At 40.1% G+C, this 16,054-nt stretch overlaps 1 long non-coding RNA gene across 2 annotated transcripts in view; it reads right to left on the reverse strand.

Annotated features, from left to right (window-relative positions):
• The window catches only part of LOC110207686 (uncharacterized), a 50,235-nt gene that overhangs the window by 16,349 nt on the left and 17,832 nt on the right, over positions 1-16,054 (reverse strand). For both annotated transcript variants that reach the window (XR_002324280.2, XR_002324281.2), the window contains one exon: positions 12,780-12,872. This is a non-coding gene — a long non-coding RNA (uncharacterized LOC110207686). The remainder of the gene's footprint in view (positions 1-12,779; positions 12,873-16,054) is intronic.

Below are 16,054 nucleotides of genomic sequence, written 5' to 3' on the forward strand. Positions count from 1 at the left end.
GGGAGGGAATAAGCATTTATATATCACCTACTATGTGCTAGGCACTGACTGAACTAAGCACTTTACAAATATTTGATCCATACAACAATTCTTTAATTCTTCAAGGCAGATGCTGTTATTATCCTTATTTTACAGCTGAAGAAACTGAGACAAATAGAGGATAAGTGACTTGCCCAGGGTCACACAGCTAAGATTTGAACCAGTCTTCCTGACCGGTTCAAATGGTCCAGTGGTTTATCTACTGTGCCATCTAGTTGCCTTACCCACACATCACTGAGATACTTCATAGATTTTTCTTTTGGGGGGGGAGCGAGGTAATTGGGGTTAAGTGACTTGCACAGTAGTGTTATGTGTCTGAGGCTGGATTTGAATTCAGGTCCTCCTGACTCCAGGGCCGGTGCTCTATCCATTGTACCACCTAGCTGCCCCAATGCTCCATAAATTTTTAGAGTTGGAAGGGACCTTAGAGGTCAGTCTATTGCCCCCATTTTACAGATGAGGAAACAGTGACTTGGCTAGGTGACTGACTCAAGACCACCAAGAGACAAGGTCAGAATTCAAACCCAGGTTCCCCTGACTTCAAATCCATCACATTCTACAATACCACCAGTCACTACAAAAATAGATTGTCATACAACAAGACCTCAGGAGGTTTCCTTTTAACAGTGAAGGGGCACATTGGCCACATCTACCTTTGTAACTTAAAAGAGATAGCCCCTTATGACCCAAAAATTGGACTTGTGACCCTGAATGGTCCCTGAGCTTATCAGTGTATACCTATAGTTTCCCTTGAGAAGTGGAGATGTCTTCATTTTCATTTTAATTCAACAAATATTGACTAAAAAAAACCCAATAAGAATATGGCTGAGTACTGAGGCTATTGTCTCCCCAGCACTGCCTTCCTGTTAGGCTAAGTTCTGGTTTCAACTCTTGGCTCAGCCCCCACTCCCTGAAATTTTTCTCCTTTACAGCCAACTCTTAAAGAGTCACTCATATCTCACATTTATGAGAAATGATTATTAATAACCAATATCTTGGGGAGATTCAGATATCTCCCCTTCTTCCAAAATCCTGAAAGTTTGGTTTCTTGAAGGGCATTACTGACAATGAGATAGCATTAACTCTCCTAGATCTTGGTCAGACCCCACTCAACTTTACAAGGAATTTAATCTAAGGTAGGGAAGCCCATTGTGTTCTACTCCAGTTTGGATGGAGAGAGATCCTTTTGTCTAGAATCCAGGGGTGGGGAACTTGTGGCCTCGAGACCACACGTGGCCCCTTAGGTCCTCAAGTGTGGCTCTTTGACTGAATCCAAACTTCACAGACCTCAGGTTCCCCACCTTGAGCTAGACTCTAGATAGCCTATCCAAGGGTCACTCTCAGCCTCTCACTGACCATCTACTCTTTCAGAGAGCATATAAACTGAGTCTGCTGCCATGGTTGTCTTTGGTCTCGATTTGTAGTGATTCTTGATTTCTGAGGTGTAAATGCTCACCCCGAAAATTTAACAATTGGCTCTTTCAAGAGGGTAGAGCTGGCCCCAGCACACCCCTGGACAGACCAGTTTGCAAACACATAAATATCTGTGTGTCAGGCATTGTGCTAAGCTTTTCTTGGAGAAGATAGTATGGCTACCATAGGAAATGACATATGTACATAAACAGCTATGATAAAAGGAAACATATGATTACATACATACATAAGGATGTATTTGTTTCAGGGACAGTGATCACTTCTGGGTAGGGAGATAAAAGGAGGTTTTGTGGAGGTGACATTTGAACTAGGTTTTGAGAGACAGGCAGGAAGCTGAATTAGAAGGGGATGGCATTTCAATAGAAATCTAGTTGCTCACAGAAAAGTTCACACCCTTCAGGTGCTTAACATAGCCCTGCAAATATTCATACATTAAGAACTAATTTCATTTCTTTTACTACTTGTCAAGGGCTCTGCAGGATGAGGGCAGCCTGGTAAACTTTATGGTACATGATGATCAGAATCAAGGGCATTTTTAGCTGCTTCTCCCTAAGTTTGGGAACTGACATACTTCCAATTTAAGCTCTGTCTTTTGATAGAAAGTAAAAAACTAAACCTGAAACTAGAGGATTTTTCAAAATGATATGAACCCTAATCCACTCCCATTCTTCAAGAATCTGTAACTTTATTGGTGCAAGTACTCTTTCCTTGCCCATGGCCACATCAATTGTCACCTTTCTAATCTAACAGGTGGTCTTTGAAAGCTGTCAGAGCTGGAAATGCAAGTACCTTGGTGAAAAGCATCTCTGAATTTAGCTAGGTAATCCTCAGACAACAGCCATAGAATCCTTTACTAGCCCTACTGCCAAAGTTTTGCCAGCTTGGTAGAGCCTGACAGAACTTTCATTCATTTGGCATAGCTTTGAAAATCCAGATTTACCTCTGTGCCACAATGAAATATCAGAGCAGGATTTTTTTTTATCCTAGACATATGATTTCATTGGTATAGGGGATTTCTGCTATGAGAACTCTCTACCAATGCAAATCTCATCAGCAATGTATCGTCTCAGAAAGTTATCTGAGGCACTGAAATTTGTCCATATGTGATTTGTCTGTGGTCTCACCTCTAGTGTATGTGAGAAGTAAGACCTAAACCCAGGTCCTCCTGGATGGAAGGCTGACCTTCTACCAATTATACCACTATCCTATTAGAGTAGTATACCCTATTCAGTTGAATTCAATTCAATCCAACAAGTATTAATTAAGTGCTTACTATGTACCAATATTATACATTATATATATATATATATATATATATGCATATATATATATGCATATATATATATATATCCACATTTCTATCTATCTATCTACTTCTCAAGAAAAATATATAGAAATAGATATATAGATATCACTATACAGGCATACTTTTGAGACATTGCAGGTTTGGTTCCATACCACTATAATAAAGTAAACATTGCAATAAAGGGAATCACATGGGATTTTTGGTTTCCCAGTGCATATAAAAGTTATGTTTATACTATACTATAATCTATTAAGTATGCAATAGTAGTATGTCTAAAAATATATATACATACCTTAATTAAAAAATACTTTACTGTTAAAAATGCTAACCATCATCTGAGCCTTTAGCAAGTCGTAATCTTTTTGCTGGGGGAGGGTCTTGCCTTGATATCAATGGCTGCTGACTGATCAGGATAGTAGTCACTGAAGGTTGGGGGGGCTGTGGCAATTTCTTAAAATAAGACAACAACAAAGTTTGCTGTACTGATTGATTCTTCCTTTAACTTGAATACTTGGAGGCCATTGTAGGGTTACTAACTGGCCTGATTTCAGTATTGTTGTGCTCAGGGAGTAGGGAGGGAGAAAGAGAGAGAGAGGGAGAGAGAGAGAGAGAGAGAGAGAGAGAGAGAGAGAGAGAGAGAGAGAGAGAGAGAGAGAGAGAGATGGGAACCAGTTGGTAGAGCAGTCAGAACACACACAACATTTATCAATTAGTTTGCTGTCTTATATGGGCACAAGTCATAGCACCCCAAAACAATTACAATAGTAACATCAAAGATCACTGATTACATATTACCATAATAGGTATTATAATAATAATAATGAAAAAAGTTTGAAATATTGTGAGAATTACCAAAATACGACACAGAGACATGATGTGAGCATATGCTGTTGGAAAAATGGCACTGAAAGACTTGATCGAAGCAGGATTGCCACAAACCTTCAATTTATAAAAACAAAAAACAAACAAAAAACTCTCAATATCTGCAAAGAGCAATAAAATTAAATGCAGTCAAATGAGGTGTGCCTGAGAGGATTCTGGGAAGATGGCAGAATAGGTCAGAAAATTCCAAGCTCTCCAGATTTCCCCCACAAACAAAATAGTGCCTCAGGGTGAACACAGATTGGTAAAAATAAACAAGAGTCAGGGGCAGAACCAAGATCCTCCTAGGACAATCCAAAGAAAAATCCCAGACCATGGTTTGATCCCTGTGAAGAGTAAACACTCCAGACTAGTTCCACAACTGGTGAGACCTAGGGCTAGTTGGGTTGGGAGGGAGCCTTGGCCTCAGCCACAGGAACTTTCACTTCCCCCCCCCCCCCATATCGGAGTCTGCTTGAGCTGGAAAGGTTAAGGGAACCTCTGCTGATAAGGAACACCAGACCCAGATGTGCAGCTGAGATGTGGCCCTGGGTGAGAAGGAACCAGCACCAGGCAGGTAAGCGTAGAGGCATTGGGGTGGGTATTCTGCTGGCTGTGGGCACTTAGGGAGGCTGGAGTTCTTGGTTTTCAGTTCTAGGCCATAGGGGAGAACTGAAGGAGAATCTGAGGTCAGAGACACCATACTCCAGGACTAGAGGTGATTACAATAACAAATTCGTACAAATTTTAAAAAAAATGAGCAGGCAAAGAAGAAAGAACTAAACCATAGAAAGTTACTATGGGAATAGAGAAGACCAGGGTTCATCTTCAGAAGAGGATATTTAAGCAAAAAAAAAAAAACAACCTCTCCTATCCCAAAGAGTAATGTCAAATGGTCACCCGCCCAAAAAGAATTCATTGAAGAACATGAAAAATCAAATGAGAGAGATTGAGGAAAAAGAAAAAGAAAAATAAGAACAATCCAAGAAAAACAAGATTATGAAAAGAAAGTCAACCAACTAGAAAAGGAGATCCAGAATCTTAAGGAAGAAGACTCCTTGAAAATTAGAATTGGTTAAGGGAAAGCCAGTGAAGTTATAAGAGATCAAGGAAAAACACAACAAAATATAAAGAATGAAAAATAGAAGAGAAAGCAAAACATCTCATAAGAAAAAAAAACTGATCTGGAGAACAGATAAAGAAGAGAAAACAAAAGAATAATAGAATTACCTGAAAGCTATGATCAAAAAAAGAATCTTGATACCATCATACAAGAAATAATTAAAGAAACTTGTCCTGAAGTGTTAGAACAAGAGGGGAAAGTGGAAAGAGAAAAAATCCATTAATCACCAACTGAAAGAGATCCTACAAGAAAAACCTACAGGAATATCATAGCTAAATTCTGAAACCACCACCACCCCACCCCACTCCCAGCTCAAGGAGAAAATATTACGAACAACAAGGAAAAAAATTCAAATATGGCAGATCCACAATTAAATCACACAAGACCTAGCAACAGCTACGCTGAAACACTGCAGGTCTTGGAATACTACATATCAAAGAGCATAAGAATGGGGGTTGCAGCTGAAAATATCGTGCTTTGCAAAGATAAGCAGGTGAACAAAGGAAAATGGAATTCAAAGAATTGTTAGGCTTTCAGGATTATATTGCAAAAAGACCTGAAATCAATAGAAAATTTGACAAACAAGAAAGAGAAATATAAGGTACACATCAAAGACTAACTACTGTGGACTCAATAAGAGCAGATTGTTCACTTTTTACATGAGGAAATGTAAATTGTACGTCTAAGATTATTATTAGTAATTGGGTAGTTTGAAATAAAGATTGGGTAGAGTTGAATATGATGTAATACTAAAAAGCAAACTGTCTAGGAAAAGATAAAAAGAGTAACTATACAAATGATGTAACAGGAAGAACTGACAGGAATTAGATGGGGGAGGAGGGCTGGTAGTTCTGGAACCCTGCTCTCATCAGGAATGGGTTAAAGAGGGAACAATGCATATATATCTAGAAGGGTATAAAAAGTCTTCTAAATTCAGAAAGAAATGAAAGGCTTAGGGGAAAGGGTGGGGGGGAAGAAGATAAGGGAGGGATCTTTGGTGGGGTAGGTTAAGTGTAGGAGGGCAAAGTAGCAGGTAGAAGTAAAGTAGAGGAGTCAGGAAGGATAAGAAATAAGAGACACACAAACATAAAATAAAAATCAGCAGTAGAATTTATTAGGAAAAAAGCAGGGATACTAATCATGATCTCAGACAAAGTTCAAGATAAATAGATTTAATGAGAAGAGAAAAATAGGGAAACTACGATATGTCAGCCATATTAATCAATATTGTTGTAGACTTTAAAATAACTAGACAATGTAAGGTTGGAATATTATTATGGTATAAGAAACAATGAGTTGGTGGACTTAGAAAAATAGGGAAAGACTTGGACCTATGAAGGAAGAAGTTACCCACCCTCAGAGAAACAGAGAACAAACAAGTATAGTATGGTCACACATAGATGCATATAAATGTATATATCTATATATGAGTATGATTATGGAGATCTAAGTATATGTAAGTATATGTATCTGTATCTGTATGTATATGTGTGTGTGTGTGTGTGTGTGTGTGTACACACACACACACACACACACACACAAATATAACCACACTTAATTGTAGCCTTCTTGGGAGGTTAAAGAAGAAACAATACACATGCATCTAGAAGGGCACAAAAGTCTTCTAAATTCAGATAGAAATAAAAGGCTTAGGGGATTATGTTTTTAAAAGAATGAGGTGTGCCTATGCTACATATCAATACTTACTATATACAGTGCTGGACACTAGATACAAAGACAAAATGAAAGAATTCCTGCCCTCAAGTAGCTTATATTCTACTGGAATCACAGGGACCCATAAAAAGATGCAGAGAACACCCAAAGAAATTACAGTAGCCCATAGGCTCCCTTCTGAAGATTACTGAACTTGACATTCTGGTAAAATACCTCTCTCCCACAGCCCTGCATACCTCTGAGACTCATAGTGCTAGTTTGGGGTTTAAATTCCTCCCTTAAGGCAAATACATCTTGAGACAAAAAAATAAACAAATAAATAAAAAACAAAAAACCACCACTCCCCTTCCCACTGGACTAGTATAGTCCAAATAACTCACTGTAATATGGGATAGGGGATTGGCAAGGTCCCAGTCTTACCCTCCCAAGTTGTGGCCTTAGCATTTCTTCCAGCTTCAGGGGTGACATCAGCAATCTCTTCTTTGCCCTAGAATAACATTGGGAATTCCTCTTCTCTCTGAAAGGTCTGGTCCTCAAATTCTCAGACTTGGAGTTCTGCTCAAGGCAAACTTCCTGGTTGGCATTGCCCAAGGATTCAAATCTCCCTTGTCTGGTTAGAAGGCTAGATTCTATGATCACTCTTTTTAGGAAATCAGTCTTCCCTGGATAAAAGAAGACTGAATTCTAAGACTTTTGAACTGAGGTTACCTATGAGGTAGCCCTAAGGCTGGTGCTGCCCAAGAAATCTACCTTTTCTGGATAGAAATCCAGGTTCTTGTATCATTCTCATTAGGAAATTGAATTCCTCCCCTCCTAGACCCAGGAGGAGATTGGAATTCGGGAACATTGTCCATTGTCTTCCCTCCTCAGGTCAAATGGACAAGTACACATCTGCTATCATCTCCCTCCCTCCTACTAGCTCTTGATCTGGGAAAGTGCACTCTCAGGAACTCTATTCTCAGGTCTTCTGGACAAATATGTATCAGCCTTCTATCATTTAGATAGATGGGCATTAGGAGTTGGGGGTGAGGTTTAAGAAGAGAGGGAGATATGCCCTCTTCCTGCAATCCAGAAGAAAGAAAAGCCCAAGAGAAAAGACAGAAAAGGCAAAAAGGACAGTAAATCTTTCATTTCAGTTTTGTAAGCTAGCTGAGAGGGACATCTCCAACAAAAGCCTGGCCTAGTCAGAAGTCATTCCCTGCTCTCTCTACAAGGCATGCCCACCCTCTCCATAGGGAGAATCAGGTTGGACAATTCTTCCCCTGAGAGATCAGCAGTAACTAGCTATTCCTGGAAGTGTTATCAATATCCCAGGAAGGTAACTGTAGGGGCCATTTTAATAAAAGAGTCTAGAGATTCAGGTGGAAAATAGTGTCGTTGAGGCGGTATGGCTCTTAATTCATCTTTCTCTATTTCTGTTCTGTTTCCTAGGAACCTCAGCACCTGTAATGATGAGGAAAACCCAGAGGTCAAAAATAGAGCTAATTTCCCAGAATCTTAGGTGTTTTAAAGGGGTAGGGACTTTTTGAACATGAACTTGTGCCAGATGGTGAAAGGTTGGTGAAATGTTGCCGTTATAGACTTCACCTAACTGTGTCCAGCTACCAATGACAGGGAAGGAAGCCTGCAGAACTGGAGAGGTGTGGAGGGAGGGGGACAGAGAGACAGAGACATGTAGAAACAAAGGGAGAGACAGACAGAGACAGAAAGAGTGAGTCATTGTGTTTCAATAAAGCAGACCCACCAGGTTCCCCTGCACACCTATACAAAGAAACATACCCAGATGAACCTGCTGCTGTGACCTGCTTTGTTGAAGGAAAGCAATGATCAATTTCTAACTGTGATCGCTGCCATTTAATCAATAGCTTCTGTAACCTCTCACTCTGACATCTGTCATGGAACACTCTAAGGTCATCTGTTAACAAGGTTTGCCAATGAAGAGAGATCTTCATATCCCCAAGATTGTGAGTGGTTTCAAATACTCACTCTAGCTTGATCTAAACTTTTCACTCCAAAATCAGGATTATAACACAGCCGGTCAATCACTTCACTCCCTCCTGTTGCTGTTTTCTGCTCAACAAAGGAGCAAGGCAGTCAGAGGTCATTAGCACCATCTATGAGGCAGTCACAGAATCACTTAGTCAGAAGGCTGTATGGTCGAACCAAGAAAGAAAGCTCCTTGTAACACACCCAGCAAGTGGTCATTCAGCCCATACTTGCAGCTCTAAAGGGAAAGCCACCCACTAAAGCAGTCCATCCCACTTTGGGGCAGTTCTTTTTTTTGGGGGGGGGAACAGTTCTACATGTGAAATCCTAACATCAAGCCTTTTTACAAGTTCTACTCAGTGTTTCTAGTTCTGCCTTCTGGGGACAAACATCCTCTCTTCCACATTTTGACAGCCTTTCAAATACTTAAAGATAGCCAGCATGTAATACTTTCCCTGTTCCCCTCCCCATTCTTCTCTTCTCTGCCAAACATCCCCAGTTCCATCCTTATATGGATTGATCTCAAAGCCCTTCACCGTTCTGGTTGCCCTCCTTTAAACACAGACTCCTGATGAATGCCCTTCTTAAAATGTGGCACTGAACACAGTACTACAAATGTGGCATAACCAGAGCAGAGTACCATGAGATTGTTGTTGTTTAATTGTTTCAGTTGTATCCAACTTTTCCTGCCCACATTTGGGGTTTTCTTGGCAAAGATACTGGAGCGGTTTGCCATTTCCTTTTCTAGCTCGTTTTACAGATGAGAAAACTAAGGCAAACAAGGTTAAGTGACTTGCCCAGGGTCACACAGCTACTAAGTGTCTGTGGTCACATTTGAACTCAGGTCTTCCTGACTCTAGGCCTGGCACTCTATCCACTACACACTTAGCTGGGATTAACAGGGTCTTATTCCTTTCACTTAATGTAGCCCAAGATCATATGATCTTTTTTTGGCTGGCAAATCACACTCTTCCCTTCTACTGAGCTTGCAGTCCACTAAAACCCCTAGACTTTTTTCAGACAAATTTCAATCCTCCGCTATCTTATATTTACGAAGATGATTTCTTAAATACAAGGGACAAAACTTTATAATTACCCCTATTCAATTGAATTTTATGAGATTCAGTCTAATTTTTTATCCTGTCAAGATGATTTTGGATCCTGACTCTATCATTCAATTTGTAAGCTTTACGTCTCTTGCAGATTCAACAAGGATATCAAAGGCGCCTACATGCACGAGCACACACACACACACACACACACACACACACACACACACACACACACAAGCACACACATATCTATACCTATACATATATATATATGTACACATACCTATATATACATATAAGTATATATAGGTACACACATATACATATATATGTGTGTGTATATATATATATATATATATATATATACACACACACACATACACACATACACATATATATATGTCTTTATACAGGTCATTAATAATAATTTCAAATACCACATGAGCAAGCACAGCTTCCTAAGGCACTCCATGGGAGACCTCTTTCCAAGTTGACATAGAATCATCAGTGACTTCAGCCATTTAAGTGATGCTGAATCCATTTAATTATACCTCATCTAAAGTGTTATGTTCAGTTCTGGGCACCACAGTTGAAGAGGGGCATTAATAAACTGGAGAGTGCATAGAGGAAGGCAATCAGGGTGGTGAAAGTCCTTGAGTCCATGATATATAAGGACTGGTTGAAGGAAATGGGCATGTTGGACATGGAGAAAAGTTGACTCAAGGGGGTATGAAAGCTCTCTTCAAGCGTTTGAAGGGCTGCCATGTGGTAGAGAGATTGACTTGCTCTGTTTGGCCCCAAAGAGCCAAACCAAGAATGATGCATGGAAGTTGCAGAGGTCATGTCCGACTCTCAAATTCTGTGATGCTGTGATATTATCATCTAGTTCACATCCCTCCATCTTTTCCCATAAGAATAATAAAGATTCTATTAAATGCTTTGCAAAAATCGATATCTATTCCATTCCTCTGATCTACCAGCTTAGTAATCCTGTCAAAAAAGGAAATAAGGTTAGTCTGGCATGATCTGTTCTTGATGAAGTCATATTAGTTCTTGGTGATCTCTGCTTCCCTTCTCAATATTCACTAACCTTCTCTTTAGTAATATATTTTAGAATTTTCCCAAGAATAAAAGTCAAGTTCACTGCCCTATAATTTGCAGGTTCCATTCTTTTCCCTTTTTTTGAAAATTCAGACAACATTCACCCTTCTTCAGGCCTGCAGGACCTTTTCTGTTCTCCTCAGTCATAAATAATACCAAGGAAATGGGGCTTCATTTCAGAATGCTGACATTCAGGGGCTGCCCTTCTTTCCTTGAAGGGATCGCTTCTCTGTAGGAACTACCACCTCATACTTAATTACCTGCTACCAGCCCATGCCTCAGTACAGCTGCGCCTGGGCTACCACACTTTGAGAAGAGGGCCAGGGACCATCCCCTTTACCTCCAATTATACCTTGCTCCACTATTTCCTCCATCAACTTTTTGCCTTCAGTGAAAAAATTTCCTAATTATATCTCTGTACAACTGAATCAAAAGAATTCTTTTTTCTTTTTCTTTTTCTTTTCTTTCTTTCCTTCCTCTCCTCCTCCTCCTCCTCCTCTCCTCCTTCTTCTTCTTCTTCTTCTTCTTCTTCTTTTGTTGTTGTTTGTGGAGAGCAAATTTGCTTTTTGTTCAGTGAATTTTACTAACAATAAGTGTCAGAAGCAAACTCAATTTATATAGACATCAGGTTTGGATGGGTCCTCCCTCTCCTCCCTTTCTCCCACCATGAAGACTAGCTACATACTCTAAAAAGCTCCTCCCTAACTTGCATAAAAGTCCCTGCAGGTAGATACTATCATTTCATCAACAATCTGGACATCTCTGACTGAATGACCCAGAGTCATCTCCAACTCAACATGTCCCAAAGAAAACTCATTATCTTTTCCCAAAACCCATTCCTCTTCCAAACTTCCCTATTTCTGTTGAGTACAGTACCATCCCATGAGTCACCTATATTCTCAGCTTCAGGATCATTCTTGCCTCTTCCCTATGTCTAGTCAGTCACCAAGGCTGGTCATTTCTACCTCCACAACCTCTGCTGCATCTGCCTCCTTCTCTTTACTCACAGAGTCACCACCTTACTTTATGCCCTAAACATCTCTCACCTGGGCTGATACAATAGCCTCCTAATTGGTCTCCCTGTTTCAAGCCTCTGCCATCTCCAATCCATCTTCCGTAGCTGTCAAAGTGAGATTTCTAAAACATGAGTCTGGCCACATCACTCCTCAACAAACTACAGTGGCTCCCTATTACCTCTAGGATAAAATCCAAACTCCTGTGTTTGGCATTTAAAGACCCACTCAACCCGGTTCAAATGTACCTTTCCAACTTTAAGTATTTCTCTCTTTCGCATACCCTGTAGTCCAGTCAAACTGACCTTCTAGCTGTCCCTCGAACACTAGGCCCAATCTCCCACCTCCACACCTTTGCAAATACTTGTAATGGACTCCCTCCTCACTTCTGCCTCTTCAAAGCAAACCTTGAGAAGAAGGGGCCTATCATCCCCCACCCCTCCAACACTAACTCCTGACCAATTACCACTGATGGGTAGGTAAGCCCAAGACCACTAGGAATAGCAGCAGCATTTCCAGATTAATGACTCTGCTTTCAGCCTGGCCCATGCATGTGACCCTGGTAGAAATGAGACCTGGAAAATTGTTCTGTGGGTGTTACAGGCCCTGCCTTCTGAGCAGTCATAATCACTGAAGACATGGAAAAGAAAGCTCTCACCAACAAAGTCCCGGATAGATGATAGACAGATAGACACACAGACAGACAGACAGATAGATAGACACAGAGAGGCAGATATAGAGAGATCAAGAGCTAGATAGAGAAATAGATAAGTATAGATAGATAGCTAAAGAGATAGAGATAGATAGACAGACCAAGATGGAGATCGAGAGCCAGCTAGAAAAAGAGATAGACATAGGTAGTTAAAGAGATAGAGATAGATAGATACAGACAAAAATAGAGAGATTGAGGGCTAATTAGATAGAAAAATAGAAATAGACACAGATAGCTAAAGCAATACAAATGTATGGATAGATAGAAAAATAGACAAAGACAGAAAAAGAGCTAAGAAGAGATAGATGATTGACAATAGAGATACAGATAGATAGCTAGCTAGCTAGCTAGCTAGCTAGCTAGATAGATAGCTAGATAGATAGATAAATAGATGATAATGTAAATGAGCACTTATCAAGTACTTTGCTAGGCACTCTGCTAAGTGTCAAGGATATCTTCTTGTCCTCAGGGAGCTTACCTTCTTATGGCAGGAGCAATAATGAGAGCCGGGAATGGGAGGAGGAGATCCTCTTGCGGTAACATTGCTGGAAGTCCTGATCACTGCAGAGGCCTGGAACAGAGCAAGATAAAGTCAAAGGGGGACTATAAATGCCCAGGGAGTTTCCATGGGCAGAGTCCAATTTTCCAGTAAGGAGGAAATAGAGGCCATCACTTGGCAATAACAAAGGCTTCAATAGCAGAAATTCCACTAAAAGAGATTCATTACCATAGCCTTTGCCACTGCAGCATAAAAGCTACTATCTACTACTGGTCCTATTAGACATTTTGCTCCTACTTCAAGGTATTAAATGTGGAAGAAAAAAAAAACCTGACCTTTCTGAGAATCATTTTTTATTTATTTGACCCTGGGAAACAACTACTTTTGCCCCGAACAAAGGGGTGTGCCCTTGTGTCCATGTTTCATGGGGCAACAAATTATGGATGAAAAACCAGATCTCTCTCTCTATATATGAAAGACTTACACTTTTATCCTTATCATAATAGTCTTATTTTCATTTCAAAAGGGAGGATCAGACCATATGGATGGTATAAACACAATGTTTATATTAATTTGAGTATATCCAATTTATAATTATACTATAGAATCCTGCCTCTTCATAACATTGTTAAAAAAAATTTTAAACATAAGGTAGAATTAGGACAAAATACTATTTAAGGAAAATAATCTGAAGATCTAAATTTGTATATGAGGTACCTATTTGTGTGGGTTTAAAAAAAAAAAGGAACCAAGGACTTCCATAAAAGGAAAGCTGCTAGGTAACTCGGTAGGTAGGGCCCTGGGCTTGGAGTCAGGAAGACTCATCTTCATGAGTTCAAATCTGACCTCAATCACTAACTGTGTGACCCTGGGCAAGTCACTTCACCCTGTTTGCCTCCCTTTTTCTCATCTGTAAAATGAGTTGGAGAAGAAAATAGCAAACCAGTCCAGTATCTTTTCCACAGGAGCTAGACTGAACTTCAACAACAAAGGAATCTAGTCAGTTTCTGCATGAGATGTATGAATAAAGACTCATCTGAAAAAAAAACCCATCTGACTTACCAGACTCTCCCTTATTAGAATGTAAGCTCCTCAAAAGCAAGAATTGTCTTGTTTTATAGCCTCAGAGCTTTGTATGTAGTAAGTGCTTCATAAATGCTCTCTTATTCATTCGAATCCCTGATGTTTTTCAGAGCTTAGCTCGAGCATCACCGTCCAATCTTTGCAGTAGCTAAGGCCTCTCTCTCCACCACATAATCTTGTATTTCTGCATATATATGTTGTAGATCCTATACCCGGACATGTTGTTTTCCCTATAAGCTGCTTAAAGGCAGACCTGCTTCAGTTTTTTGTCTTGGTATCTCTAGCCCCTGGCATAACGCCTTGCAGAAAACCGGTGCTTAATAAATGTCTGTTGATTAGTTGGTTGAATGGTTCATATTTTCTAAGTTCCAGCTAAACCAGCTTTCTTATTGCTTCTTATACGTGAGATTCAACATTCTGTCTCTGTGTCCTGCCCCCATGTCTATAATGTAGTCTTTTTTAGAATCACCAATTACTTTCAAAGCTCAGAGAGGGAGAAAGGAAGAAAGGAAATTTTTCTCTAAATCCTTTTCTAGACTCCCAGGAAAATCCCCTTGGAAAGAGGGGTATTAAGTCAAGGACAAAAAAAAAAGGGCATTTATTAATTTAGCTCTTAACTAAGATCTAAATAAGCTCATTGCCTTCCCTTGAAGTCATCCGTCCTAGTATCCACCCAAGGAAAGTACCCTTTTCCACTGAAGTGAGGCCCACTCTGCTTTCTGTTCCAGTTAGCTTCTCAATATACATCTCTAGAAGGAGTCCCATTGATTCCCCAAGGATAGTAGTTAAGGGCAGCAGCAGTAGTAGCCAGGCTGCTAGGTGGCACAGTGGATAGAGTGCTGGGCCTGGAGTCTGGAAGACCTGACTTCAAATCCAGCCTGAGATATTCACTACCTATGCGACCCTGGGCAAGTCACTGAACTGATTTTTGAGGTTTGTACAAACTTACAAATTGAGGTTTGCCTCAGTTTCCTCCTCTGTCAAATGAGCTGGAGAAAGAAATGGCCTACCACTCCAGTATCTTTGCCAAAAAACTCTAAATGGAGTCATGAAGAGTTGGACATGACTAAATAACAAGTAGTCCAGGAGCAATGGAGTAGTGAATAGGTTACTCAATGCAGCTAGGTGGTGCAGTGGATAGAACACCGGCCCTGAAGTCAGGAGAAACTGAGTTCAAATTCTGCCTCAGACACATAACAGTCACTAGCTGTGTGACTCTGGGCAAGTCACTTAACCCCAATCACCTCGTAAAAAACAAACAAACAAACAAATTCTGTAACGTTGATCCAGATTATGTCTGTCAGCTAATAAATATTTGAATATATCTTTTCCTTGTTCAAGATTTCTATCAATTTAGGGGCAGCTAGGTGGTGAAGTGGATAGAGCACCGGCCCTAGATTCAGGAGGACCTGAGTTCAAATCCATCCGCAGACATATAACACTTACTAGCTGTGTGACCGTGGGCAAATCACTTAACCTCATTGCCTAAAACCAAAAAAAAAATTTCTATCAATTTTACCTGATATTGTCTTGGGGCAATCAGCCCATCAGCCAATCAAAAAGTCAACATTTATTAAGCATCTACTATGGGCTAGATACTATGCTAAGCACTGGGAATACAAAGAAAGGCAAAAGATGATTAATCCCTGCCTTCCAGGAGCTCCCAATATAATGGGGGGAGACAATATGCAAATAATTATGTTCGAACAAGCTATATAAGGGCTAAAGAGGAAATAATCAGCAGAGGGAAGGTATTAGAATTATGAGGGATTGAGAAAGGCTTCCTGTGGAAGGTGGGATTTTAGTTTATATTTGAAGAAAGCCAAGGAACCCAGGAAGCAGAGACAAGTAGAGAGAAGCTTCCATGCGTGAGGGACAGCCAGTGAAAATGACCAGGGTTGGGAGATATAGTCACACCATGTTGGAGGCATGGGGAATTACACCAGGTTGGACATCTCACCAAGCTAGACACAGCTGATATAAATTAATGTTAAATTAAATAAAATTATTTCTGGAAGACAAGTCTAAGTTACAGAATATAATACTAATATTGATATTTTTTTTCCTTCAACAAAACACATTGGTGTAGCACCCCTTCCAGAGCCACTTCCCTAGCCCCCACTGGCCAGATCCCTAAAGGATAACTGACTACTTTTCTTCTTGGGTTCTAG

Source organism: Phascolarctos cinereus, unplaced genomic scaffold, assembly GCF_003287225.1.
Source record: "Phascolarctos cinereus isolate Bilbo 61053 unplaced genomic scaffold, phaCin_HiC Scaffold_2;HRSCAF=192, whole genome shotgun sequence".
In the NCBI taxonomy this organism is placed as follows: Eukaryota; Metazoa; Chordata; class Mammalia; order Diprotodontia; family Phascolarctidae; genus Phascolarctos; species Phascolarctos cinereus.